Below are 25,317 nucleotides of genomic sequence, written 5' to 3' on the forward strand. Positions count from 1 at the left end.
GGGTGTGAGTGAGAGTGCGGGGGTGCGAGTGAGAGTGCGGGTGTGTGAGTGAGAGTGCGGGTGTGTGAGTGAGAGTGCGGGTGTGTGAGTGAGAGTGCGGGTGTGTGAGTGCGAGTGCGGGTGTGTGAGTGAGTGTGAGTACAGGTGTGTGAGTGAGAGTGCAGGTGTGTGAGTGAGAGTGCGGGTGTGTGAGTGAGAGTGCGGGTGTGTGAGTGAGAGTGCGGGTGTGTGAGTGAGAGTCCGGGTGTGTGCGTGAGAGTGCGGGTGTGTGAGTGAGAGTGCGGGGGTGTGAGTGAGAGTGCGGGTGTGTGAGTGAGAGTGCGGGTGTGTGAGTGAGAGTGCGGGTGTGTGAGTGAGAGTGCGGGTGTGTGAGTGAGAGTGCAGGTGTGTGAGTGAGAGTGCGGGTGTGTGAGTGCGAGTGCGGGTGTGTGAGTGAGAGTGCGGGTGTGTGAGTGAGAGTGCAGGTGTGTGAGTGAGAGTGCGGGTGTGTGAGTGCGAGTGCGGGTGTGTGAGTGAGTGTGAGTACAGGTGTGTGAGTGAGAGTGCAGGTGTGTGAGTGAGAGTGCGGGTGTGTGAGTGAGAGTGCGGGTGTGTGAGTGCGAGTGCGGGTGTGTGAGTGAGTGTGAGTACAGGTGTGTGAGTGAGAGTGTAGGTGTGTGAGTGAGAGTGCGGGTGTGTGAGTGAGAGTGCGGGTGTGTGAGTGAGAGTGCGGGTGTGAGTGAGAGTGCGGGTGTGTGAGTGAGCGTGCGGGTGTGTGAGTGAGAGTGCGGGTGTGTGAGTGAGAGTGCGGGTGTGTGAGTGAGAGTGCGGGTGTGATTGAGAGTGCGGGTGTGTGAGTGAGAGTGCGGGTGTGTGAGTGAGAGTGCAGGTGTGAGTGAGAGTACGGGTGTGTGAGTGAGAGTACGGGTGTGTGAGTGAGAGTGCGGGTGTGTGAGTGAGAGTGCGGGTGTGTGAGTGAGAGTGCAGGTGTGAGTGAGAGTACAGGTGTGTGAGTGAGAGTACGGGTGTGTGAGTGAGAGAGCGGGTGTAAGTGAGAGAGCGGGTGTGAGTGAGAGTGCGGGGGTGCGAGTGAGAGTGCGGGTGTGCGAGTGAGAGTGCGGGTGTGTGAGTGAGAGTGCGGGTGTGTGAGTGAGAGTGCGGGTGTGCGAGTGAGAGTGCGGGTGTGCGTGAGAGTGAGAGAGCGGGTGTGAGTGAGAGTGCGGGTGTGTGAGTGAGAGTGCGGGTGTGCGTGAGAGAGAGAGTGGGTGTGAGTGAGAGTGGCGGGTGTGTGAGTGAGAGTGCGGGTGTGTGAGTGAGAGTGGCGGGTGTGTGAGTGAGAGTGCGGGTGTGCGTGAGAGTGAGAGAGTGGGTGTGTGAGTGAGAGTGCGGGTGTGCGTGAGAGTGAGTGCGGGTGTGTGAGTGAGACTGGCGGGTGTGTGATGAGAGTGCGGGTGTGCGTGAGAGTGAGAGAGTCGGTGTGAGTGAGAGTGGCGGGTGTGTGAGTGAGAGTGCGGGTGTGCGTGAGAGTGAGAGCGGGTGTGAGTGAGAGTGCGGGTGTGTGAGTGAGAGTGCGGGTGTGTGAGTGAGAGTGCGGGTGTGTGAGTGAGAGTGCGGGTGTGTGAGAGAGAGTGCGGGTGTGCGTGAGAGTGAGAGAGCGGGTGTGAGTGAGAGTGCGTGTGTGTGAGTGAGTGAGAGTACAGGTGTGTGAGTGAGAGTGCAGGTGTGTGAGTGAGAGTGCGGGTGTGTGAGTGAGAGTGCGGGTGTGTGAGTGAGAGTGCAGGTGTGTGAGTGAGAGTGCGGGTGTGCGTGAGAGTGAGAGAGCGGGTGTGAGTGAGAGAGCGGGTGTGAGTGAGAGTGCGGGTGTGTGAGTGAGAGTGCGGGTGTGTGAGTGAGAGTGCGGGTGTGTGAGTGAGAGTGCGGGTGTGTGAGTGAGAGTGCAGGTGTGTGAGTGCGAGTGCGGGTGTGTGAGTGCGAGTGCGGGTGTGTGAGTGAGAGTGCGGGTGTGTGAGTGAGAGTGCGGGTGTGTGAGTGAGAGTGCGGGTGTGTGAGTGAGAGTGCGGGTGTGTGAGTGAGAGTGCGGGTGTGTGAGTGAGAGTGCGGGTGTGTGAGTGAGAGTGCGGGTGTGTGAGTGAGAGTACGGGTGTGTGAGTGAGAGTGCGGGTGTGTGAGTGAGAGTGCGGGTGTGTGAGTGAGAGTGCAGGTGTGAGTGAGAGTGCGGGTGTGTGAGTGAGAGTGCGGGTGTGAGTGAGAGTGCGGGTGTGTGAGTGAGAGTGCGGGTGTGTGAGTGAGAGTGCAGGTGTGAGTGAGAGTGCGGGTGTGTGAGTGAGAGTGCGGGTGTGTGAGTGAGAGTGCGGGTGTGAGTGAGAGTGCGGGTGTGTGAGTGAGAGTGCGGGTGTGTGAGTGAGAGTGCAGGTGTGAGTGAGAGTGCGGGTGTGTGAGTGAGAGTGCGGGTGTGAGTGAGAGTGCAGGTGTGTGAGTGAGAGTGCGGGTGTGTGAGTGAGAGTGCAGGTGTGTGAGTGAGAGTGCAGGTGTGTGAGTGAGAGTGCGGGTGTGAGTGCGAGTGCGGGTGTGTGAGTGAGAGTACAGGTGTGTGAGTGAGAGTGCGGGTGTGTGAGTGAGAGTACAGGTGTGTGAGTGAGAGTGCGGGTGTGTGAGTGAGAGTGCGGGTGTGAGTGCGAGTGCGGGTGTGTGAGTGAGAGTACAGGTGTGTGAGTGAGAGTACGGGTGTGAGTGAGAGTGCGGGTGTGTGAGTGAGAGTGCGGGTGTGTGAGTCAGAGTGCGGGTGTGTGAGTGAGAGTGCGGGAGTGTGAGTGAGAGTGCGGGTGTGAGTGAGAGTACAGGTGTGTGAGTGAGAGTGCGGGTGTGTGAGTGAGAGTGCGGGTGTGTGAGTGCGAGTGCGGGTGTGTGAGTGAGAGTACAGGTGTGTGAGTGAGAGTACGGGTGTGAGTGAGAGTGCGGGTGTGTGATTCAGAGTGCGGGTGTGTGAGTCAGAGTGCGGGTGTGTGAGTGAGAGTGCGGGAGTGTGAGTGCGAGTACAGGTGTGTGAGTGAGAGTGCGGGTGTGAGTGAGAGTGCGGGTGTGTGAGTGAGAGTGCGGGAGTGTGAGTGCGAGTACAGGTGTGTGAGTGAGAGTGCGGGTGTGTGAGGGAGAGTGCAGGTGTGTGAGTGAGAGTGCGGGTGTGTGAGTGAGAGTGCGGGTGTGTGAGTGAGAGTGCGGGTGTGTGAGTGAGAGTGCGGGTGTGCGTGAGAGTGAGAGAGCGGGTGTGAGAGTGAGAGAGCGGGTGTGTGAGTGAGAGTGCGGGTGTGAGTGAGAGTACAGGTGTGTGAGTGAGAGTGCGGGTGTGTGAGTGAGAGTGCGGGTGTGTGAGTGAGAGTGCGGGTGTGTGAGTGAGAGTGCGGGTGTGCGTGAGAGTGAGAGAGCGGGTGTGAGAGTGAGAGAGCGGGTGTGCGAGTGAGAGTGCGGGTGTGCGTGAGAGTGAGAGAGCGGGTGTGAGTGAGAGTGCGGGTGTGTGAGTGAGAGTGCGGGTGTGCGTGAGAGTGAGAGAGCGGGTGTGAGTGAGAGTGCGGGTGTGTGAGTGAGAGAGTGGGTGTGAGTGAGAGTGGCGGGTGTGTGAGTGAGAGTGCGGGTGTGCGTGAGAGTGAGAGAGCGGGTGTGAGTGAGAGAGCGGGTGTGAGTGAGAGTGCGGGGGTGCGAGTGAGAGTGCGGGTGTGTGAGTGAGAGTGCGGGTGTGTGAGTGAGAGTGCGGGTGTGTGAGTGAGAGTGCGGGTGTGTGAGTGCGAGTGCGGGTGTGTGAGTGAGTGTGAGTACAGGTGTGTGAGTGAGAGTGCAGGTGTGTGAGTGAGAGTGCGGGTGTGTGAGTGAGAGTGCGGGTGTGTGAGTGAGAGTGCGGGTGTGTGAGTGAGAGTCCGGGTGTGTGCGTGAGAGTGCGGGTGTGTGAGTGAGAGTGCGGGGGTGTGAGTGAGAGTGCGGGTGTGTGAGTGAGAGTGCGGGTGTGTGAGTGAGAGTGCGGGTGTGTGAGTGAGAGTGCGGGTGTGTGAGTGAGAGTGCAGGTGTGTGAGTGAGAGTGCGGGTGTGTGAGTGCGAGTGCGGGTGTGTGAGTGAGAGTGCGGGTGTGTGAGTGAGAGTGCAGGTGTGTGAGTGAGAGTGCGGGTGTGTGAGTGCGAGTGCGGGTGTGTGAGTGAGTGTGAGTACAGGTGTGTGAGTGAGAGTGCAGGTGTGTGAGTGAGAGTGCGGGTGTGTGAGTGAGAGTGCGGGTGTGTGAGTGCGAGTGCGGGTGTGTGAGTGAGTGTGAGTACAGGTGTGTGAGTGAGAGTGTAGGTGTGTGAGTGAGAGTGCGGGTGTGTGAGTGAGAGTGCGGGTGTGTGAGTGAGAGTGCGGGTGTGAGTGAGAGTGCGGGTGTGTGAGTGAGCGTGCGGGTGTGTGAGTGAGAGTGCGGGTGTGTGAGTGAGAGTGCGGGTGTGTGAGTGAGAGTGCGGGTGTGATTGAGAGTGCGGGTGTGTGAGTGAGAGTGCGGGTGTGTGAGTGAGAGTGCAGGTGTGAGTGAGAGTACGGGTGTGTGAGTGAGAGTACGGGTGTGTGAGTGAGAGTGCGGGTGTGTGAGTGAGAGTGCGGGTGTGTGAGTGAGAGTGCAGGTGTGAGTGAGAGTACAGGTGTGTGAGTGAGAGTACGGGTGTGTGAGTGAGAGTGCGGGTGTGTGAGTGCGAGTGCGGGTGTGTGCGTGCGAGTACAGGTGTGTGAGTGAGAGTGGGTGTGTGAGTGAGAGTGCGGGTGTGTGAGTGAGAGTGCGGGTGTGTGAGTGAGAGTGCGGGTGTGTGAGTGAGAGTGCGGGTGTGTGAGTGAGAGTGCGGGTGTGCGTGAGAGTGAGAGCGGGTGTGAGTGAGAGTGCGGGTGTGTGAGTGAGAGTGCGGGTGTGAGTGAGAGTGCGGGTGTGTGAGTGAGAGTGCGGGTGTGTGAGTGAGAGTGCAGGTGTGAGTGAGAGTACAGGTGTGTGAGTGAGAGTATGGGTGTGTGAGTGAGAGTGCGGGTGTGTGAGTGCGAGTGCGGGTGTGTGCGTGCGAGTACAGGTGTGTGAGTGAGAGTGCGGGTGTGTGAGTGAGAGTGCAGGTGTGTGAGTGAGAGTGCGGGTGTGAGTGAGAGTGCGGGTGTGTGAGTGAGAGTGCAGGTGTGTGAGTGAGAGTGCGGGTGTGTGAGTGAGAGTGCGGGTGTGTGAGTGAGAGTGCGGGTGTGAGTGAGAGTGCGGGTGTGTGAGTGAGAGTATGGGTGTGTGAGTGAGAGTGCGGGTGTGTGAGTGAGAGTATGGGTGTGTGAGTGAGAGTGCGGGTGTGTGAGTGCGAGTGCGGGTGTGTGCGTGCGAGTACAGGTGTGTGAGTGAGAGTGGGTGTGTGAGTGAGAGTGCGGGTGTGTGAGTTAGAGTGCGGGTGTGTGAGTGAGAGTGCGGGTGTGTGAGTGAGAGTGCGGGTGTGTGAGTGAGAGTGCGGGTGTGCGTGAGAGTGAGAGCGGGTGTGAGTGAGAGTGCGGGTGTGTGAGTGAGAGTACGGGTGTGTGAGTGAGAGTGCAGGTGTGTGAGTGAGAGTGCGGGTGTGTGAGTGAGAGTGCGGGTGTGCGTGAGAGTGCGGGTGTGTGAGTGAGAGTGCGGGTGTGCGTGAGAGTGAGAGAGCGGGTGTGAGAGTGAGAGAGCGGGTGTGCGAGTGAGAGTGCAGGTGTGAGTGAGAGTACGGGTGTGTGAGTGAGAGTGCGGGTGTGTGAGTGAGAGTGCGGGTGTGCGTGAGAGTGAGAGAGCGGGTGTGAGAGTGAGAGAGCGGGTGTGCGAGTGAGAGTGCGGGTGTGCGTGAGAGTGAGAGAGAGGGTGTGAGTGAGAGTGCGGGTGTGTGAGTGAGAGTGCGGGTGTGCGTGAGAGTGAGAGAGCGGGTGTGAGTGAGAGTGCGGGTGTGTGAGTGAGAGAGTGGGTGTGAGTGAGAGTGGCGGGTGTGTGAGTGAGAGTGCGGGTGTGCGTGAGAGTGAGAGAGCGGGTGTGAGTGAGAGAGCGGGTGTGAGTGAGAGTGCGGGGGTGCGAGTGAGAGTGCGGGTGTGCGAGTGAGAGTGCGGGTGTGTGAGTGAGAGTGCGGGTGTGTGAGTGAGAGTGCGGGTGTGTGAGTGAGAGTGCGGGTGTGCGAGTGAGAGTGCGGGTGTGCGTGAGAGTGAGAGAGCGGGTGTGAGTGAGAGTGCGGGTGTGTGAGTGAGAGTGCGGGTGTGCGTGAGAGAGAGAGTGGGTGTGAGTGAGAGTGGCGGGTGTGTGAGTGAGAGTGCGGGTGTGTGAGTGAGAGTGGCGGGTGTGTGAGTGAGAGTGCGGGTGTGCGTGAGAGTGAGAGAGTGGGTGTGTGAGTGAGAGTGCGGGTGTGCGTGAGAGTGAGTGCGGGTGTGTGAGTGAGAGTGGCGGGTGTGTGAGTGAGAGTGCGGGTGTGCGTGAGAGTGAGAGCGCGTGTGAGTGAGAGTGCGGGTGTGTGAGTGAGAGTGCGGGTGTGTGAGTGAGAGTGCGGGTGTGTGAGTGAGAGTGCGGGTGTGCGTGAGAGTGAGAGAGTGGGTGTGAGTGAGAGTGGCGGGTGTGTGAGTGAGAGTGCGGGTGTGCGTGAGAGTGAGAGCGGGTGTGAGTGAGAGTGCGGGTGTGTGAGTGAGAGTGCGGGTGTGTGAGTGAGAGTGCGGGTGTGTGAGTGAGAGTGCGGGTGTGTGAGTGAGAGAGCGGGTGTGTGAGTGAGAGTGCGGGAGTGTGAGTGAGAGTGCGGGTGTGTGAGTGAGAGTGCGGGTGTGTGAGTGCGAGTGCGGGTGTGTGAGTGCGAGTGCGGGTGTGTGAGTGCGAGTGCGGGTGTGCGAGTGAGAGTGCGGGTGTGCGAGTGAGAGTGCGGGTGTGCGAGAGAGAGTGCGGGTGTGCGAGAGAGAGTGCGGGTGTGTGAGTGCGAGTGCGGGTGTGTGAGTGCGAGTGCGGGTGTGTGAGTGCGAGTGCGGGTGTGTGAGTGCGGGTGTGAGAGTGCGAGTGCGGGTGTGTGAGTGAGAGTGCGGGTGTGTGAGTGAGAGTGCGGGTGTGTGAGTGAGAGTATGGGAGTGTGAGTGAGAGTGCGGGTGTGAGTGAGAGTGCGGGTGTGCATGAAAGTGCGAGTGCGGGTGTGTGAGTGAGAGTGCGGGTGTGAGAGTGCGGGTGTGAGAGTGCGAGTGTGAGAGTGCGGGTGTGAGAGTGCGGGTGTGAGAGTGTGAGTGTGAGAGTGCGGGTGTGAGGTGGATTGTGAGTACTTTGTGACCGATGGTAGATTGTGATCTGGTGAGGTACGGGCTCTGGGTTTTGGAGCTGTACGTACCGAGAGTGTGAGTGTGAGAGTGAGAGTGTGAGTGTGAGAGTGCGGGTGTGAGAGTGCGGGTGTGTGAGTGTGAGTGTGCGGGTGTGAGAGTGCGGGTGTGAGGTGGATGCGTGTACTTTGTGACTGATGGTAGATTGTGATCTGGTGAGGTACCGGCTCTGGTTTTTGGAGCTGTACGTACCGAGAGTGTGTGTGTGAGAGTGTGGGTGTGAGAGTGTGGGTGTGAGAGTGTGGGTGTGAGAGTGTGAGTGTGAGAGTGAGAGTACGGGTGTGAGAGTGCGGGTGTGAGAGTGCGGGTGTGAGAGTGCGGGTGTGAGGTGGATTGTGAGTACTTTTTGACCGATGGTCGATTGTGATCTGGTGAGGTACGGGCTCTGGGTTTTGGAGCTGTACGTACCGAGAGTGTGAGTGTGAGAGTGTGGGTGTGAGAGTGTGAGAGTGTGGGTGTGAGAGTGTGAGTGTGAGAGTGTGAGTGTGGGTGTGAGAGTGTGGGTGTGAGAGTGTGGGTGTGAGAGTGTGGGTGTGAGAGTGTGAGTGTGAGAGTGTGAGTGAGAGTGCGGGTGTGAGTGTGAGAGTGCGGGTGTGAGTGTGAGAGTGTGGGTGTGAGAGTGTGGGTGTGAGTACTTTGTGACCGATGGTAGATTGTGATCTGGTGAGGTACGGGCTCTGGTTTTTGGAGCTGTACGTACCGAGAGTGTGAGTGTGAGAGTGTGAGTGTGAGTGTGAGAGTGTGGGTGTGAGAGTGTGAGTGTGAGAGTGTGGGTGTGAGAGTGTGAGTGTGAGAGTGTGAGTGTGAGAGTGTGGGTGTGAGTACTTTGTGACTGATGGTAGATTGTGATCTGGTGAGGTCCGGGCTCTGGGTTTTGGAGCTGTACGTACCGAGAGTGTGAGTGTGAGAGTGTGAGTGTGAGTGTGAGAGTGTGGGTGTGAGAGTGTGAGTGTGAGAGTGTGGGTGTGAGAGTGTGAGTGTGAGAGTGTGAGTGTGAGAGTGTGGGTGTGAGTACTTTGTGACTGATGGTAGATTGTGATCTGGTGAGGTCCGGGCTCTGGGTTTTGGAGCTGTACGTACCGAGAGTGTGAGTGTGAGAGTGTGAGTGTGAGTGTGAGAGTGTGGGTGTGAGAGTGTGAGTGTGAGAGTGTGGGTGTGAGAGTGTGAGTGTGAGAGTGTGGGTGTGAGAGTGGGTGTGAGTACTTTGTGACTGATGGTAGATTGTGATCTGGTGAGGTCCGGGCTCTGGTTTTTGGAGCTGTACGTACCGAGAGTGTGGGTGTGAGAGTGTGGGTGTGAGAGTGCGGGTGTGTGAGAGTGTGGGTGTGAGAGTGCGGGTGTGTGAGAGTGTGGGTGTGAGAGTGTGGGTGTGAGTACTTTGTGACTGATGGTAGATTGTGATCTGGTGAGGTTTGGGCTCTGGGTTTTGGAGCTGTACGTACCGAGAGTGTGGGTGTGAGAGTGTGAGAGTGAGAGTGAGAGTGCGGGTGTGAGTGTGAGAGTGAGAGTGAGAGTGCGGGTGTGAGTGTGAGAGTGAGAGTGAGAGTGCGGGTGTGAGTGTGAGTGTGAGAGTGTGGGTGTGAGAGTGTGGGTGTGAGTACTTTGTGACTGATGGTAGATTGTGATCTGGTGAGGTCCGGGCTCTGGGTTTTGGAGCTGTACGTACCGAGAGTGTGAGTGAGAGTGTGGGTGTGAGAGTGTGAGAGTGAGAGTGAGAGTGCGGGTGTGAGTGTGACAGTGAGAGTGAGAGTGCGGGTGTGTGAGTGTGAGAGTGTGGGTGTGAGTGTGAGAGTGTGGGTGTGAGAGTGTGGGTGTGAGTACTTTGTGACTGATGGTAGATTGTGATCTGGTGAGGTCCGGGCTCTGGGTTTTGGAGCTGTACGTACCGAGAGTGTGGGTGTGAGAGTGTGGGTGTGAGAGTGTGAGTGTGAGAGTGAGAGTGTGAGTGTGAGTGTGAGGTGGATGCGTGTACTTTGTGACCGATGGTCGATTGTGATCTGGTGAGGTACGGGCTCTGGGTTTTTGGAGCTGTACGTACCGAGAGTGTGAGTGTGAGAGTGAGAGTGTGAGAGTGAGAGTGTGGGTGTGAGAGTGTGGGTGTGAGTACTTTGTGACTGATGGTAGATTGTGATCTGGTGAGGTACGGGCTCTGGGTTTTTGGAGCTGTACGTACCGAGAGTGTGGGTGTGAGAGTGTGGGTGTGAGAGTGCGGGTGTGAGAGTGCGGGTGTGTGAGTGTGAGTGTGCGGGTGTGAGAGTGCGGGTGTGAGGTGGATGCGTGTACTTTGTGACCGATGGTAGATTGTGATCTGGTGAGGTACGGGCTCTGGGTTTTTTGGAGCTGTACGTACTGAGAGTGTGGGTGTGAGTGTGAGAGTGTGGGTGTGAGTGTGAGAGTGCGGGTGTGTGAGTGTGAGAGTGTGGGTGTGAGAGTGGGTGTGAGTACTTTGTGACTGATGGTAGATTGTGATCTGGTGAGGTACGGGCTCTGGGTTTTTTGGAGCTGTACGTACCGAGAGTGAGTCTTGATGGAGCTGGTGGTGGTGAATCTGGTCAAACATCAATTCACACTCAAGGAGTAGCTTGTGATTGGAAGCAGGAGAGGGAGCAGTGCAGACATTGGCAGGAGTTCCTCCTTCGTGAGTGTTGGTCATGAGGGTATCTGGGAGCCTCCTGATATACACAGGCTGACCTTCTCTCTACAAGTGGTCCAGTTGGGTTTGAACACCATCAGGCATCGGAGCAGAAATTAGGCCATTCAGCCCATCCAGCCTGCTCCATGGCTGATCTGTTTCTCATGGCAAAAGTGAGGACTGTAGGTGCTGGAGATCAGAGTCCAGGTTAGAGCAGTGCTGGAAAAGCACAGCAGGTCAGGCCGTATCTGAGGAGCAGGAGAATATTTTTTTCCGGCAGGAGCTTCCTGATGAAGGGCTCCCCCCGAAGCATTGATTTTCCTGCTTCTTGGATGCTGCCTGAGAAGTTTCTCAACCCCATTCTCCCACTTTCTCCTGTAACCTATCTATCTCAGTCTTAAATATAGTCAATGACCCGGCCTCCCGAGCCTTCTGTGGGGCAATGAATTCCATCGATTCATCACTCTCTGACTGAAGAGGTTTCTCCTCATCTCGATTCTAAATAACCTTCCCTGTCCTCGAAGGCTGTGCCCTGGGATCCTAGTCTCTCTTCCCAACATCTACTCTCTCCAGGCTGTTCAGTATTCTCTATATTTCAATCAGATCCCCACTCATCCTTCTAATCTCCATTGAGTATAGACCCAGAGTCTTCAAACGTTCCTCATACATTAAGCTTTTCATTCCTGGGACCATTCTCGTGAACCTCCTCTGAACACCCTCCAGGGTCAGTCCATCCTCCCTGAGACATGGGGCCTAAAACTGTGCACAATACTCCAAATGTGGTCTGAACAGACCCTTATAGAGCCTCAGAAGTGCATCCCTGCTTATATTTAACTCCTGTCAAAATAAATGCCATCATTGTATTTGCCTTCCTAACTACTGACTCAATCTGCAAGTTTACCTCAAGAGTATCCTGGCCTAGAACCCCCAAGTCTCTCTGTATTTCAAATTTCTGAATTTGCTCCCCCTTTAGAAAATATTCCCTGTTAAAGTACATGTCCTCACAGTTTCCCACATTGTGCTCTATTTGCCACTTTGTCCAAACCCTTCTGCAGCCTCCCTACCTCCTCAATGCTACCTGACCCCCTCCCTTTCTTTGTATCGTCTGCAAACCTAGTCAGAATGCCCTCGGTCCCTTCCTCGTTGTTTTGGTGAGTTGGTCAGAATCGTGGGGGTGCTGTGTGCCTGTGGGATTATCAGCAGGTCTGACTCACAGTGCGATAAAGCGTGAAGTGGTGTCCTTCTGGAGCTTTGGGCTGACCCAGTGTTAAAGGGGAGCGCAGGGCTGTTGTGAAAGTGATGGTGCTGGAGCTCAAGAAGGGTCAAATCTGCGGCAGCCTCTGAATTAAAGCCATGCTGTGCAGTCACAGAGTACACCTGCTCCTTCAGCCCTTATGACCACCCAGCCTCTCCACTTCCCTACAAAGAAAGTTGCCTGGAATTTGTTGTTGGGCTGGTCCTGGCCATCAGCAGCAGCTTGCATGTGGCACTGAGCTCATTAACCGAGCCAGGGGAGGAGCAGGGGGTGGTGGGGCAGCCTGACTGGGTCACACAACTGCACACTGCAGCCCAACTCCACTTGTGGCTATTTTTGTTCAGGCAGGAGGGGGGAGGGCCTTCGATGATTTGTCATATTGCAGAAGTAAGTGCAGCATTCTGTGGTGCAGAAGAGACCAGGGTTTTTTTTAAAATTCCCCTTCCCTGTTTGGAAAATAACTTTGACTTGAGATAAAAGGGCTACTTGTAGGTCATTAGTCATGGGGAAGCTTACAAGGTGGATCAGGCAGATTCGTCGGCTTGATCCTGTCCACTCATGTGACATTTAGAGGGACAGCAAGTGGTTGCTGCCCTAGTTTGCAATCTTCCTCCCACTCAATTACTCTTTGAGTACTCAGAGCCTGGCCTTCCATCTCTTGTCTCTGTCTTGGGAAAAGCAGCCCGGGTTAACTTCCTGCTTCTTAAAAAAAAGACAAGATGAATCTGAAGTTTATGTTCTGTCCGTAATAACTTGTTTGGAGACAGAGCAAAATAGGGGGAAGAGAGAGGCGTGTGGGACTCAAAGTTACTGTAGTGAGCTTGGTGAGTGCCTCATTGCAAGAGGAGATGGAACAAGGAAGTGAAGGTAAGGTGTGTGTGGGTGTGTGTGTGTGTGTGCGCGCGTGTGCGTGTGTGTGTGCGCGCATGTGTGTACACTTGTGTGCGTGTGCGCTTGTGTGTGTGCACCTCTGTCTCTGTGTTTGTGTGTGTGCACATCTATGTATGCGTGTGTATATCTGTGTGTGTCTGTCTCTGTGTGTATACATGTGTGTGCATGCATGTGTCTGTGTGTGTGTGTCTCTATCTGTGTGTGCCTCTGTCTCTGTGTGTGTGTGTGTGTGTGTGGTGTTTGCAAGCCAGGAGCACAGTTAAAGTTGGGTAGCTTTTGGTAAAGTTCAGTTCTTCAGAGATTCTGTACCAGACCTGACTCCCCCTTGTGTGTAGTTCACTTTAGTTTGTAAGTTTCTCAGTGTGCAGTACACCTTGTTAATCACATGTAATGCACAGAGAGAGAGAGAGAGGTGTTGCAGTGTGCTTCCTGAAGGAGCTGTTTCTGACTGGTAGTTTCCTGGAGATCTCTGAGAGGTGAGTTATGAATGAATGGTAATGAGCTCCAGCTACCTACCCATAAGGTGCTCGGAAAAACAGCCTACAGAAAGTAATTGGCAGCTGACAGCCTGTGTGGTATCATCAGTGTCTGAGGAACATTCCTGTGAACAGTTTACACAGCCCCCAGTCTGCACTCTGGTGGGCAAACAATTTCTCCCACAGTGCCCTCTGAAGCACTGGGGCTGAGTGTTGGACAGAGCTTCCTACACTCCCAGATTGGGACCAGAAATTAGCCCGGAGGTCAGGGTGGGCCAGGGACAGTCTGAAATGGAGCAGAGTCAAAGAACAGGACATCTCTTTTTGGAGTGCCGGAGAGGAAGCAGTATAAAACCACGGTGAAACTGTTCACTGCTTCATCCCACTGCAACCTTTACTGTTTAAAAAGCACATTCTCTCAAGTCACCTTGGTTTTAAACGGCAGTTGCTTCCTGATGGTTGGATTGTGTCAGTTCCCTGGGCAGTAATATGTTTTAGAAACTGAACATTACCTTTACAGTGAGTGACACTCACTTGCCAAACCCCCGACCTGTCCATGATTCTCCAACTCCGATGTTTGAACTGTACTTCACTCGTGTTTGCTTTTTTCAAAGGAGTGAGGGCTGCACAGTGCGTCCTGGCGATAGACTGTGTGTACACCAGCACTCTGACTTTGTCCTGAGTTAGCAAGTTCAGCGGCACTGCAACAATCTCGATGAAGGGACTGAGGGCATTGTGACTAAGTTTGCAGATGATACAAAGATGGGGAGAGGGACAGGTACAATTGAGGAGGTGGGGAGGCTACAGAAGGATTTGAGTGTGGTGCTGGAAGAGACATAAGCCCGAAACGTCGACTCTCCTGCTCCTCAGATGCTGCCTGTCCTGCTGTGCTTTTCCAGCATCACACACTCAACTCTGATCTCCAGCATCTGCAGTCCTCACTTTGTCTACAGAAGGATTGGGCAGGTTAGGAGAGGCTCGAAGGGCTGAATGGCCTGATGTCTGCTCTTATGCCTTACGGTCTTGTGGTAAACACGTCCATGATACTGGCAGATCATCAATGCTATTAGAGACTGAACCCAGGGCAATATAATATACACAATATACAACAGGTCATTGAGCAGCTCCTGGGGTAATACTGAGCTGGAACTGATCCAAACCAGAATAGGCATCTCCCTTTAATACATACGTTCTCTCTCTCTCTGTCTCACATGTGAGTACACAGACACTCATACTCTTGTGCCCACACCCACACTCACACACGCACACACACACACACACCCACACCAACACACACACACAACACACACACCAACACACACACCAACACACACACCCACCCACACCCACCCACAAACACACACACACCCACACACACCCACAACAGCACCTTCCCCACACACACACCCACACCAACACACACACACCCACCCACAGACCCACACGCACTCACACTCACCCACACACAAACCCACACACACCCACAACAGCACCCTCCCAACACACACACCCACACACACATACACCCTCTCTCACACACACCCACACACCCTCACACACGCAGAAACACCCACACACACAGAAACACCCCCCCAAACACACACACACAAAGACACCCACACGCATGGTAGAGATTGAAATAATTCGGAGAGAATGGAGTGACCAATTCTATTGGTGACAGACAAAGTGACCCGCGGTCAGTGAGTGTCAGGGCACAGTGACACGCGGTCAGTGAGTGTCAGGGCACAGTGACCCACGGTCAGTGAGTGTCAGGGCACAGTGACCCGCGGTCAGTGAGTGTCAGGGCACAGTGACACGCGGTCAGTGAGTGTCAGGGCACAGTGACCCACGGTCAGTGAGTGTCAGGGCACAGTGACCCGCGGTCAGTGAGTGTCAGGGCACAGTGACCCACGGTCAGTGAGTGTCAGGGCACAGTGACCCGCGGTCAGTGAGTGTCAGGGCACAGTGACCCGCGGTCAGTGAGTGTCAGGGCACAGTGACCCGCGGTCACTGAATGTCAGGCCACAGTGACCCACGGTCAGAGAGTGTCAGGCCACAGTGACCCGCGGTCAGTGAGTGTCAGGCCGCAGTGACCCAGGGTCAGTGAGTGTCAGGGCACAGTGACCCAGGGTCAGTGAGTGTCAGGGCACAGTGACCCGCGGTCAGTGAGTGTCAGGGCACAGTGACCCGCGGTCAGTGAGTGTCAGGGCACTGTCACCCGCGGTCAGTGAGTGTCAGGGCACAGTGACCCGCGGTCAGTGAGTGTCAGGGCACAGTGACCCGTGGTCACTGAATCTCAGGCCGCAGTGACCCGCGGTCAGTGAGTGTCAGGGCACTGTCACCCGCGGTCAGTGAGTGTCAGGGCACAGTGACCCGCGGTCAGTGAGTGTCAGGGCACAGTGACCCGCGGTCAGTGAGTGTCAGGGCACAGTGACCCGCGGTCAGTGAGTGTCAGGGCACAGTGACCCGCGGTCAGTGTGTGTCAGGCCGCAGTGACCCGCGGTCAGTGAGTATCAGGGCACAGTGACCCGCGGTCAGTGAGTGTGAGGCCACAGTGACCCGCGGTCAGTGAGTGTCAGGCCACAGTGACCCACGGTCAGTGAGTGTCAGGGCACAGTGACCCGCGGTCAGTGAGTGTCAGGGCACAGTGACCCACGGTCAGTGAGTGTCAGGGCACAGTCACCCGCGGTCAGTGAGTGTCAGGGCACAGTGACCCACGGTCAGTGAGTGTCAGGGCACAGTGACCCGCGGTCAGTGAGTGTCAGGGCACAGTGACCCGCGCTCAGTGAGTGTGAGGCCGCAGTGACCCGCGGTCAGTGAGTGTCAGGGCACAGTGACCCGCGGTCAGTGAGTGTCAGGGCACAGTGACCCGCGGTCAGTGGGTGTCAAGCCACAGTGACCCGTGGTCAGTGAGTGTCAGGCCACAGTGACCCGCGGTCAGTGAGTGTCAAGGCACAGTGACCCGCGGTCAGTGAGTGTCAGGGCACAGTGACCCGCGGTCAGTGGGTGTCAAGCCACAGTGACCCGTGGTCAGTGAGTGTCAGGCCACAGTGACCCGCTGTCAGTGAGTGTCAGGGCACAGTGACCCGCGGTCAGTGAGTGTCAGGCCGCAGTGACCCACGGACAGTGAGTGTCAGGCCGCAGTGACCCGCGGTCAGTGAGTGTCAGGGCACAGTGACCCACGGTCAGTGAGTGTCAGGGCACAGTGACCCACGGTCAGTGAGTGTCAGGCCGCAGTGACCCGCGGTCAGTGAGTGTCAGGGCACAGTGACCCGCGGTCAGTGAGTGTCAGGCCGCAGTAACCCACGGTCAGTGAGTGTCAGGGCACAGTGACCCACGGTCAGTGAGTTTAAGGGCACAGTGACCCGCGGTCAGTGAGTGTCAGGGCACAGTGACCCGCGGTCAGTGAGTGTCAGGGCACAGTGACCCGCGGTCAGTGAGTGTCAGGGCACAGTGACCCACGGTCAGTGAGTGTCAGGGCACAGTGACCCACGGTCCGTGAGTGTCAGGGCACAGTGACCCGCGGTCAGCGAGTGTCAGGGCACAGTGACCCGCGGTCAGTGAGTGTCAGGGCACAGTGACCCACGGTCAGTGAGTGTCAGGGCACAGTGACCCACGGTCAGTGAGTGTCAGGGCACAGTGACCCGCGATCAGTGAGTGTCAGGGCACAGTGACTCGCGGTCAGTGAGTGTCAGGGCACAGTGACCCGCAGTCAGTGAGTGTCAGGGCACAGTGACCCGCAGTCAGTGAGTGTCAGGGCACATGACCCGCAGTCAGTGAGTGTCAGGGCACAGTGACCCGCGGTCAGTGAGTGTCAGGGCACAGTGACCCACGGTCAGTGAGTGTCAGGCCACAGTGACCCACGGTCAGTGAGGGTCAGGGCACAGTGACCCGCGGTCAGTGAGTGTCAGGCCGCAGTGACCCGCGGTCAGTGAGTGTCAGGGCACAGTGACCCGCGTTCAGTGAGTGTCAGGCCACAGTGACCCGCGGTCAGTGAGTGTCAGGCCGCAGTGACCCACGGTCAGTGAGTGTCAGGGCACAGTGACCCGCGGTCAGTGAGTGTCAGGCCACAGTGACCCACGGTCAGTGAGTGTCAGGCCACAGTGACCCACGTCAGTGAGTGTCAGGGCACAGTGACCCGCGGTCAGTGAGTGTCAGGCCGCAGTGACCCGCGGTCAGTGAGCGTCAGGGCACAGTGACCCACGGTCAGTGTCAGGGCACAATGACCCGCGGTCAGTGAGTGTCAGGGCACAGTGACCTGCGGTCAGTGAGTGTCAGGCCGCAGAGACCCGGGGTCAGTGAGTGTCAGGGCACAGTGACCCACGGTCAGTGAGTGTCAGGCCGCAGTGAGCCACAGTCAGTGAGTGTCAGGGCGCAGTGACCCGCGGTCAGTGAGTGTCAGGCCGCAGTGAGCCACGGTCAGTGAGTGTCAGGGCACAGTGACCCGCGGTCAGTGAGTGTCAGGGCACAGTGACCCGCGGTCAGTGAGTGTCAGGGCACAGTGACCCGCGGTCAGTGAGTGTCAGGCCACAGTGACCCGCGGTCAGTGAGTGTCAGGCCGCAGTGACCCACGGTCAGTGAGTGTCAGGCTGCGGTTCTCCACGGTCAGTGAGTGTCAGGCCACAGTGACCCATGTCAGTGTGTGTCAGGGCACAGTGACCCGCGGTCAGTGTGTCAGGCCACAGTGACTCGCGGTCAGTGAGTGTCAGGGCACAGTGACCCGCGGTCAGTGAGCGTCTGGGCGCACAGACCCACGGGCAGTGAGTGTCAGGGCACAGTGACCCACGGGCAGTGAGTGTCAGGGCACAGTGACCCACGGTCAGTGAGAGTCAGGCCACAGTGACCCGCGGTCACTGAGTGTAAGGGCACAGTGACCCGCGGTCAGTGAGTGTCAGCGCACTGTGACCCGCGGTCAGTGAGTGTCAGGGCACTGTGACCCGCGGTCAGTGAGTGTAAGGGCACAGTGACCCGCGGTCAGTGAGTGTCAGGGCACTGTGACCCGCGGTCAGTGAGTGTCAGGGCACTGTGACCCGCGGTCAGTGAGTGTCAGGGCACAGTGACCCGCGGTCAGTGAGTGTCAGGGCACAGTGACCCGCGGTCAGTGAGTGTCAGGGCACCGTGACCCGCGGTCAGTGACTGTCAGGGCACAGTGACCCGCGGTCAGTGAGTGTCAGGCCGCAGTGACCCGCGGTCAGTGAGTGTCAGGGCACAGTGACCCACGGTCAGTGAGTGTCAGGGCACAGTGACCCGCGGTCAGTGAGTGTCAGGGCACAGTGACCCACGGGCAGTGAGTGTCAGGGCACAGTGACCCACGGTCAGTGAGTGTCAGGCCGCAGTGACCCACGGTCAGTGAGTGTAAGGGCACAGTGACCCGCGGTCAGTGAGTGTCAGGCCGCAGTAACCCGCGGTCAGTGAGTGTCAGGGCACAGTGACCCACGGTCAGTGAGTGTCAGGGCACAGTGACCCACGGTCAGTGAGTGTCAGGGCACAGTGACCCACGGTCAGTGAGTGTCAGGGCACAGTGACCCGCGGTCAGTGAGTGTCAGGGCACAGTGACCCACGGTCAGTGAGTGTCAGGGCACAGTGACCCGCGGTCAGTGAGTGTCAGGCCGCAGTTACCCGCGGTCAGTGTGTCAGGCAACAGTGACTCGTGGTCAGTGAGTGTCAGGGCACAGTGACTCGCGGTCAGTGAGTGTCAGGGCACAGTGACCCGCGGTCAGTGAGTGTCAGGGCACAGTGACCCGCGGTCAGTGACTGTCAGGGCATAGTGACCCGCGGTCAGTGGGTGTCAGGGCACAGTGACCCACGGTCAGTGAGTGTCAGGGCACAGTGTCCCACGGTCAGTGAGTGTCAGGGCACAGTGACCCACGGTCAGTGAGTGTCAGGGCACAGTGACCCGTGGTCAGTGAGTGTCAGGGCACAGTGACCCACGGTCAGTGAGTGTCAGGGCACAGTGACCCGCGGTGAGTGAGTGTCAGGCCGCAGTTACCCGCGGTCAGTGTGTCAGGCAACAGTGACTCGCGGTCAGTGAGTGTCAGGGCACAGTGACTCGCGGTCAGTGAGTGTCAGGGCACAGTGACCCGCGGTCAGTGAGTGTCAGGGCAGCGTGACCCGCGGTCAGTGAGTGTCAGGGCACAGTGACCCGCGGTCAGTGGGTGTCAGGGCACAGTGACCCGCGGTCAGTGAGTGTCAGGCCACAGTGACCCGTGGTCAGTGAGTGTGAGGCCGCAGTGACCCGCGGTCAGTGTGTATGAGGCCGCAGTGACCCACGGTCAGTGAGTGTCAGGGCACAGTGACCCACGGTCAGTGAGTGTCAGGGCACAGTGACCCGCGGTCAGTGGGTGTCAAGCCACAGTGACCCGTGGTCAGTGAGTGTCAGGCCACAGTGACCCGCGGTCAGTGAGTGTCAAGGCACAGTGACCCGCGGTCAGTGAGTGTCAGGGCACAGTGACCCGCGGTCAGTGAGTGTCAGGCCGCAGTGACCCACGGACAGTGAGTGTCAGGCCGCAGTGACCCGCGGTCAGTGAGTGTCAGGGCACAGTGACCCACGGTCAGTGAGTGTCAGGGCACAGTGACCCACGGTCAGTGAGTGTCAGGCCGCAGTGACCCGCGGTCAGTGAGTGTCAGGGCACAGTGACCCGCGGTCAGTGAGTGTCAGGCCGCAGTAACCCGCGGTCAGTGAGTGTCAGGGCACAGTGACCCACGGTCAGTGAGTTTAAGGGCACAGTGACCCGCGGTCAGTGAGTGTCAGGGCACAGTGACCCACGGTCAGTGAGTGTCAGGGCACAGTGACCCGCGGTCAGTGAGTGTCAGGGCACAGTGACCCGCGGTCAGTGAGTGTCAGGGCACAGTGACCCACGGTCCGTGAGTGTCAGAGCACAGTGCCCCACGGTCAGCGAGTGTCAGGGCACAGTGACCCGCGGTCAGTGAGTGTCAGGGCACAGTGACCCACGGTCAGTGAGTGTCAGGGCACAGTGACCCACGGTCAGTGAGTGTCAGGGCACAGTGACCCGCGGTCAGTGTGTCAGGCAACAGTGACTCGCGGTCAGTGAGTGTCAGGCCACAGTGATGCGCGGTCAGTGAGTATCAGGGCACAGTGACTCGCGGTCAGTGAGTGTCAGGGCACAGTGACCCGCGGTCAGTGAGTGTCAGGGCACAGTGACTCGCGGTCAGTGAGTGTCAGGGCACAGTGACCCACGGTCAGTGAGTGTCAGGGCACACTGACCCACGGTCAGTGAGTGTCAGGCCACAGCGACCCACGTCAGTGAGTGTCAGGGCACAGTGACCCGCGGTCAGTGAGTGTCAGGGCACAGTGACCCACGGTCAGTGAGCGTCAGGGCACAGTGACCCACGGTCAGTGTCAGGGCACAGTGACCCGCGGTCAGTGAGTGTCAGGGCACAGTGACCCGCGGTCAGTGAGTGTCAGGGCACAGTGACCCACGGTCAGTGAGTGTCAGGCCACAGTGACCCACGTCAGTGAGTGTCAGGGCACAGTGACCCGCGGTCAGTGAGTGTCAGGCCGCAGTGACCCGCGGTCAGTGAGCGTCAGGGCACAGTGACCCACGGTCAGTGTCAGGGCACAGTGACCCGCGGTCAGTGAGTGTCATGGCACAGTGACCCGCGGTCAGTGAGTGTCAGGCCACAGTGACCCGCGTTCAGTGAGTGTCAGGCCGCAGAGACCCGGGGTCAGTGAGTGTCAGGCCGCAGTGACCCGGGTCAGTGAGTGTCAGTGCACAGTGACCCGGGGTCAGTGATTGTCAGGCCGCAGTGACCCGCGGTCAGTGAGTGTCAGGGCACAGTGACCCGCGGTCAGTGAGTGTCAGGGCACAGTGACCCACGGTCAGTGAGTGTCAGGGCACAGTGACTCGCGGTCAGTGAGTGTCAGGGCACAGTGACCCGCAGTCAGTGAGTGTCAGGGCACAGTGACCCGCAGTCAGTGAGTGTCAGGGCACATGACCCGCAGTCAGTGAGTGTCAGGGCACAGTGACCCGCGGTCAGTGAGTGTCAGGGCACAGTGACCCGCGGTCAGTGAGTGTCAGGGCACAGTTACCCGCGGTCAGTGAGTGTCAGGGCACAGTGACCCGCAGTCAGTGAGTGTCAGGGCACAGTGACCCGCGGTCAGTGAGTGTCAGGGCACAGTGACCCGCGATCAGTGAGTGTCAGGGCACAGTGACCCGGGGTCAGTGATTGTCAGGCCGCAGTGACCCGCGGTCAGTGAGTGTCAGGGCACAGTGACCCGCAGTCAGTGAGTGTGAGGCCGCAGTGACCCGCGGTCAGTGATTGTCAGGCCGCAGTGACCCACGGTCAGTGAGTGTCAGGGCACAGTGACCCGCGGTCAGTGATTGTCAGGCTGCAGTGACCCGCGGTCAGTGAGTGTCAGGGCACAGTGACCCACGGTCAGTGATTGTCAGGCCGCAGTGACCCACGGTCAGTGAGTGTCAGGCTGCAGTGACCCACGGTCAGTGAGTGTCAGGCCGCAGTGACCCGCGGTCAGTGATTGTCAGGCCGCAGTGACCCGCGGTCAGTGAGTGTCAGGGCACAGTGACCCGCGGTCAGTGAGTGTCAGTGCACAGTGACCCGCGATCAGTGAGTGTCAGGGCACAGTGACCCGCGATCAGTGAGTGTCAGGGCACAGTGACCCGCGGTCAGTGAGTGTCAGGGCACAGTGACCCGCGGTCAGTGAGTGTCAGGGCACAGTGACCCATGGTCAGTGAGTGTCAGGGCACAGTGACCCACGGTCAGTGAGTGTCAGGGCACAGTGACCCGCGGTCAGTGAGTGTCAGGGCACAGTGACCTGCGGTCAGTGAGTGTGAGGCCGCAGTGACCCGCGATCAGTGAGTGTCAGGCCACAGTGACCCACGGTCAGTGAGTGTCAGGGCACAGTGACCCACGGTCAGTGTGTGTCAGGGCACAGTGACCCACGGTCAGTGTGTGTCAGGGCACAGTGACCCGCGGTCAGTGTGTGTCAGGGCACAGTGACCCGCGTTCAGTGTGTGTCAGGGCACAGTGACCCGCGGTCAGTGAGTGTCAGGGCACAGTGACCCGCGGTCAGTGAGTGTCAGGGCACAGTGACTCGCGGTCAGTGAGTGTCAGGGCACAGTGACCCGCGGTCAGTGAGTGTCAGGGCACAGTGACCCGCGGTCAGTGAGTGTCAGGGCACAGTGACCCGCGGTCAGTGAGTGTCAGGGCACACTGACCCGCGGTCAGTGAGTGTCAGGCCGCAGTGACCCGCGGTCAGTGAGTGTCAGGGCACAGTGACCCACGGTCAGTGAGTGTCAGGCCGCAGTGACCCACGGTCAGTGAGTGTCAGGCCGCAGAGACCCGGTGTCAGTGAGTGTCAGGCCGCAGAGACCCGGTGTCAGTGAGTGTCAGGCCGCAGTGACCCGCGGTCAGTGAGTGTCAGGGCACAGTGACCCGCGGTCAGTGAGTGTCAGGCCGCAGTGACCCGCGGTCAGTGAGTGTCAGGCCGCAGAGACCCGGGGTCAGTGAGTGTCAGGGCACAGTGACCCGCGGTCAGTGAGTGTCAGGCCACAGTGACCCGCGGTCAGTGAGTGTCAGGGCACAGTGACCCACGGTCAGTGAGTGTCAGGGCACAGTGACCCACGGTCAGTGAGTGTCAGGCCACAGTGACCCACGTCAGTGAGTGTCAGGGCACAGTGACCCGCGGTCAGTGAGTGTCAGGGCACAGTGACCCGCGGTCAGTGAGTGTCAGGTCACAGTGACCCACGGTCAGTGAGTGTGAGGCCACAGTGACCCACGGTCAGTGAGTGTGAGGCCACAGTGACCCACGGTCAGTGAGTGTGAGGCCACAGTGACCCGCGGTCAGTGAGTGTCAGGGCACAGTGACCCGCGGTCAGTGAGTATCAGGGCACAGTGACCCGCGGTCAGTGAGTATCAGGGCACAGTGACCTGCGGTCAGTGAGTGTCAGGGCACAGTGACCCGCGGTCAGTGAGTATCAGGGCACAGTGACCCACGGTCAGTGAGTGTCAGGGCACAGTGACCCGCGGTCAGTGAGTGTCAGGGCACAGTGACCCGCGGTCAGTGAGTGTCAGGGCACAGTGACCCGCGGTCAGTGAGTGTCAGGCCACAGTGACCCGTGGTCAGTGAGTGTAAGGGCACAGTGACCCGCGGTCAGTGAGTGTAAGGGCACAGTGACCCGCAGTCAGTGAGTGTCAGGGCACAGTGACCCGCGGTCAGTGAGTTTCAGGGCACAGTGATCCGCGGTCAGTGAGTGTCAGGGCGCAGTGACCCGCGGTCAGTGAGTGTCATGGCACAGTGACCCGCGGTCAGTGAGTGTCAGGGCACAGTGACCCGCGGTCAGTGAGTGTCAGGCCACAGTGACCCGCGGTCAGTGAGTGTCAGGGCACAGTGACCCGCGGTCAGTGAGTGTCAGGCCACAGTGACCCGCGGTCAGTGAGTATCAGGCCGCAGTGACCCGCGGTCAGTGAGTGTCAGGGCAAAGTGACCCGCGGTCAGTGAGTGTCAGGCCGCAGTGACCCGCGGTCAGTGAGTGTAAGGGCACACTGACCCACGGTCAGTGAGTGTCAGTGCACAGTGACCCACGGTCAGTGAGTGTCAGGGCACAGTGACCCACGGTCAGTGAGTGTAAGGGCACAGTGACCCGCGGTCAGTGAGTGTCAGGCCACAGTGACCTGCGGTCAGTGAGTGTAAGGGCACAGTGACCCACGGTCAGTGAGTGTCAGTGCACAGTGACCCGCGGTCAGTGAGTGTAAGGGCACAGTGACCCGCGGTCAGTGAGTGTCAGGCCACAGTGACCTGCGGTCAGTGAGTGTAAGGGCACAGTGACCCACGGTCAGTGAGTGTCAGTGCACAGTGACCCGCGGTCAGTGAGTGTAAGGGCACAGTGACCCGCGGTCAGTGAGTGTCAGGGCACTGTGACCCGCGGTCAGTGTGTGTCAGGGCACAGTGACCCGCGGTCAGTGAGTGTCAGGGCACAGTGACCCGCGGTCAGTGAGTGTCAGGGCACAGTGACCCGCGGTCAGTGAGTGTCAGGCCACAGTGACCCGCGGTCAGTGAGTGTCAGGGCACAGTGACCCACGGTCAGTGAGTGTCAGGGCACAGTGACCCACGGTCAGTGAGTGTCAGGGCACAGTGACCCACGGTCAGTGAGTGTCCGGGCACAGTGACCCGCGGTCAGTCAGTGTCAGGGCACAGTGACCCATGGTCAGTGAGTGTCAGTGCACAGTGACCCGCGGTCAGTGAGTGTCAGGCCGCAGTGACCCACGGTCAGTGTGTGTCAGGCCGCAGTGACCCGCGGTCAGTGAGTGTCAGGCCACAGTGACCCACGGTCAGTGAGTGTCAGGGCACAGTGACCCGCGGTCAGTGAGTGTCAGGCCGCAGTGACCCACGGTCAGTGAGTGTCAGGGCACAGTGACCCACGGTCAGTGAGTGTCATGCCGCAGTGACCCGCGGTCAGTGAGGGTCAGGGCACAGTGACCCACGGTCAGTGAGTGTTAGGGCACAGTGACCCGCGGTCAGTGAGTGTCATGCCGCAGTGACCCGCGGTCAGTGAGTGTCAGGGCACAGTGACCCGCGGTCAGTGAGTGTCAGGGCACAGTGACCCACGGTCAGTGAGTGTCAGTCCGCAGTGACCCACGGTCAGTCAGTGTCAGGGCACAGTGTCCCGCGGTCAGTCAGTGTCAGGGCACAGTGACCCGCGGTCAGTGAGTGTCAGGGCACAGTGACCCACGGTCAGTGAGTGTCAGGGCACAGTGACCCGCGGTCAGTGAGTGTCAGGGCACAGTGACCCACGGTCAGTGAGTGTCAGGGCACAGTGACCCGCCGTCAGTGACTGTCAGGGCACAGTGACCCACGGTCAGTGACTGTCAGGGCACAGTGACCCGCGGTCAGTGAGCGTCAGGGCACAGTGACCCGCGGCCAGTGAGTGTCAGGGCACAGTGACCCACGGTCAGTGAGTGTCAGGGCACAGTGACCCGCGGTCAGTGAGTGTCCGGCCGCAGTGACCCGCGGTCGGTGAGTGTCAGGGCACAGTGACCCGCGGTCAGTGAGTGTCAGGCCGCAGTGACCCACGGGGGCTGTAATGGGTAGACAGGGCAGTGTGTGGGGGCTGTAATGGATAGACAGGGCAGTGTGTGGGGGTCTGTAATGGATACTCAGGGCAGTGTGGGGGGGCTGTAATGGATAGACCAGGCAGTGTGTGGGGGTCTGTAATGGATACTCAGGGCAGTGTGGGGGGGCTGTAATGGATAGACCAGGCAGTGTGTGGGGTCTGTAATGGATACTCAGGGCAGTGTGGGGGGGCTGTAATGGATAGACAGGGCAGTGTGTGGGGTCTGTAATGGATACTCAGGGCAGTGTGGGGGGGCTGTAATGGATAGACCAGGCAGTGTGTGGGGTCTGTAATGGATACTCAGGGCAGTGTGGGGGGGCTGTAATGGATAGACAGGGCAGTGTGTGGAGTCTGTAATGGATACTCAGGTCAGTGTGGGGGGGCTGTAATGGATAGACAGGGCAGTGTGTGTGGGCTGTAATAGATAGACCGGGCAGTGTGTGGGGTCTGTAATGGATAGGCAGTTCAGTGTGTGGGGATTGTAAAAGATTGGGCAGTGTGTGGGATCTGTAATGAATAAAGACAGTGTGTGGGGACTGTAATGGATAGACAGGGCAGTGTGTGGGGTCTGTAATGGATACTCAGGGCAGTGTGGGGGGGCTGTAATGGATAGACAGGGCAGTGTGTGGGGTCTGTAATGGATACTCAGGGCAGTGTGGGGGGGCTGTAATGGATAGA

General features: G+C 58.5%; 1 protein-coding gene across 1 annotated transcript in view; it reads right to left on the bottom strand.

Annotated features, from left to right (window-relative positions):
* Positions 1 to 25,317, bottom strand: part of LOC140492482 (procollagen C-endopeptidase enhancer 2-like) — a 174,582-nt gene that overhangs the window by 135,370 nt on the left and 13,895 nt on the right.

Source organism: Chiloscyllium punctatum, chromosome 21, assembly GCF_047496795.1.
Source record: "Chiloscyllium punctatum isolate Juve2018m chromosome 21, sChiPun1.3, whole genome shotgun sequence".
Classification (NCBI taxonomy): Eukaryota; Metazoa; Chordata; class Chondrichthyes; order Orectolobiformes; family Hemiscylliidae; genus Chiloscyllium; species Chiloscyllium punctatum.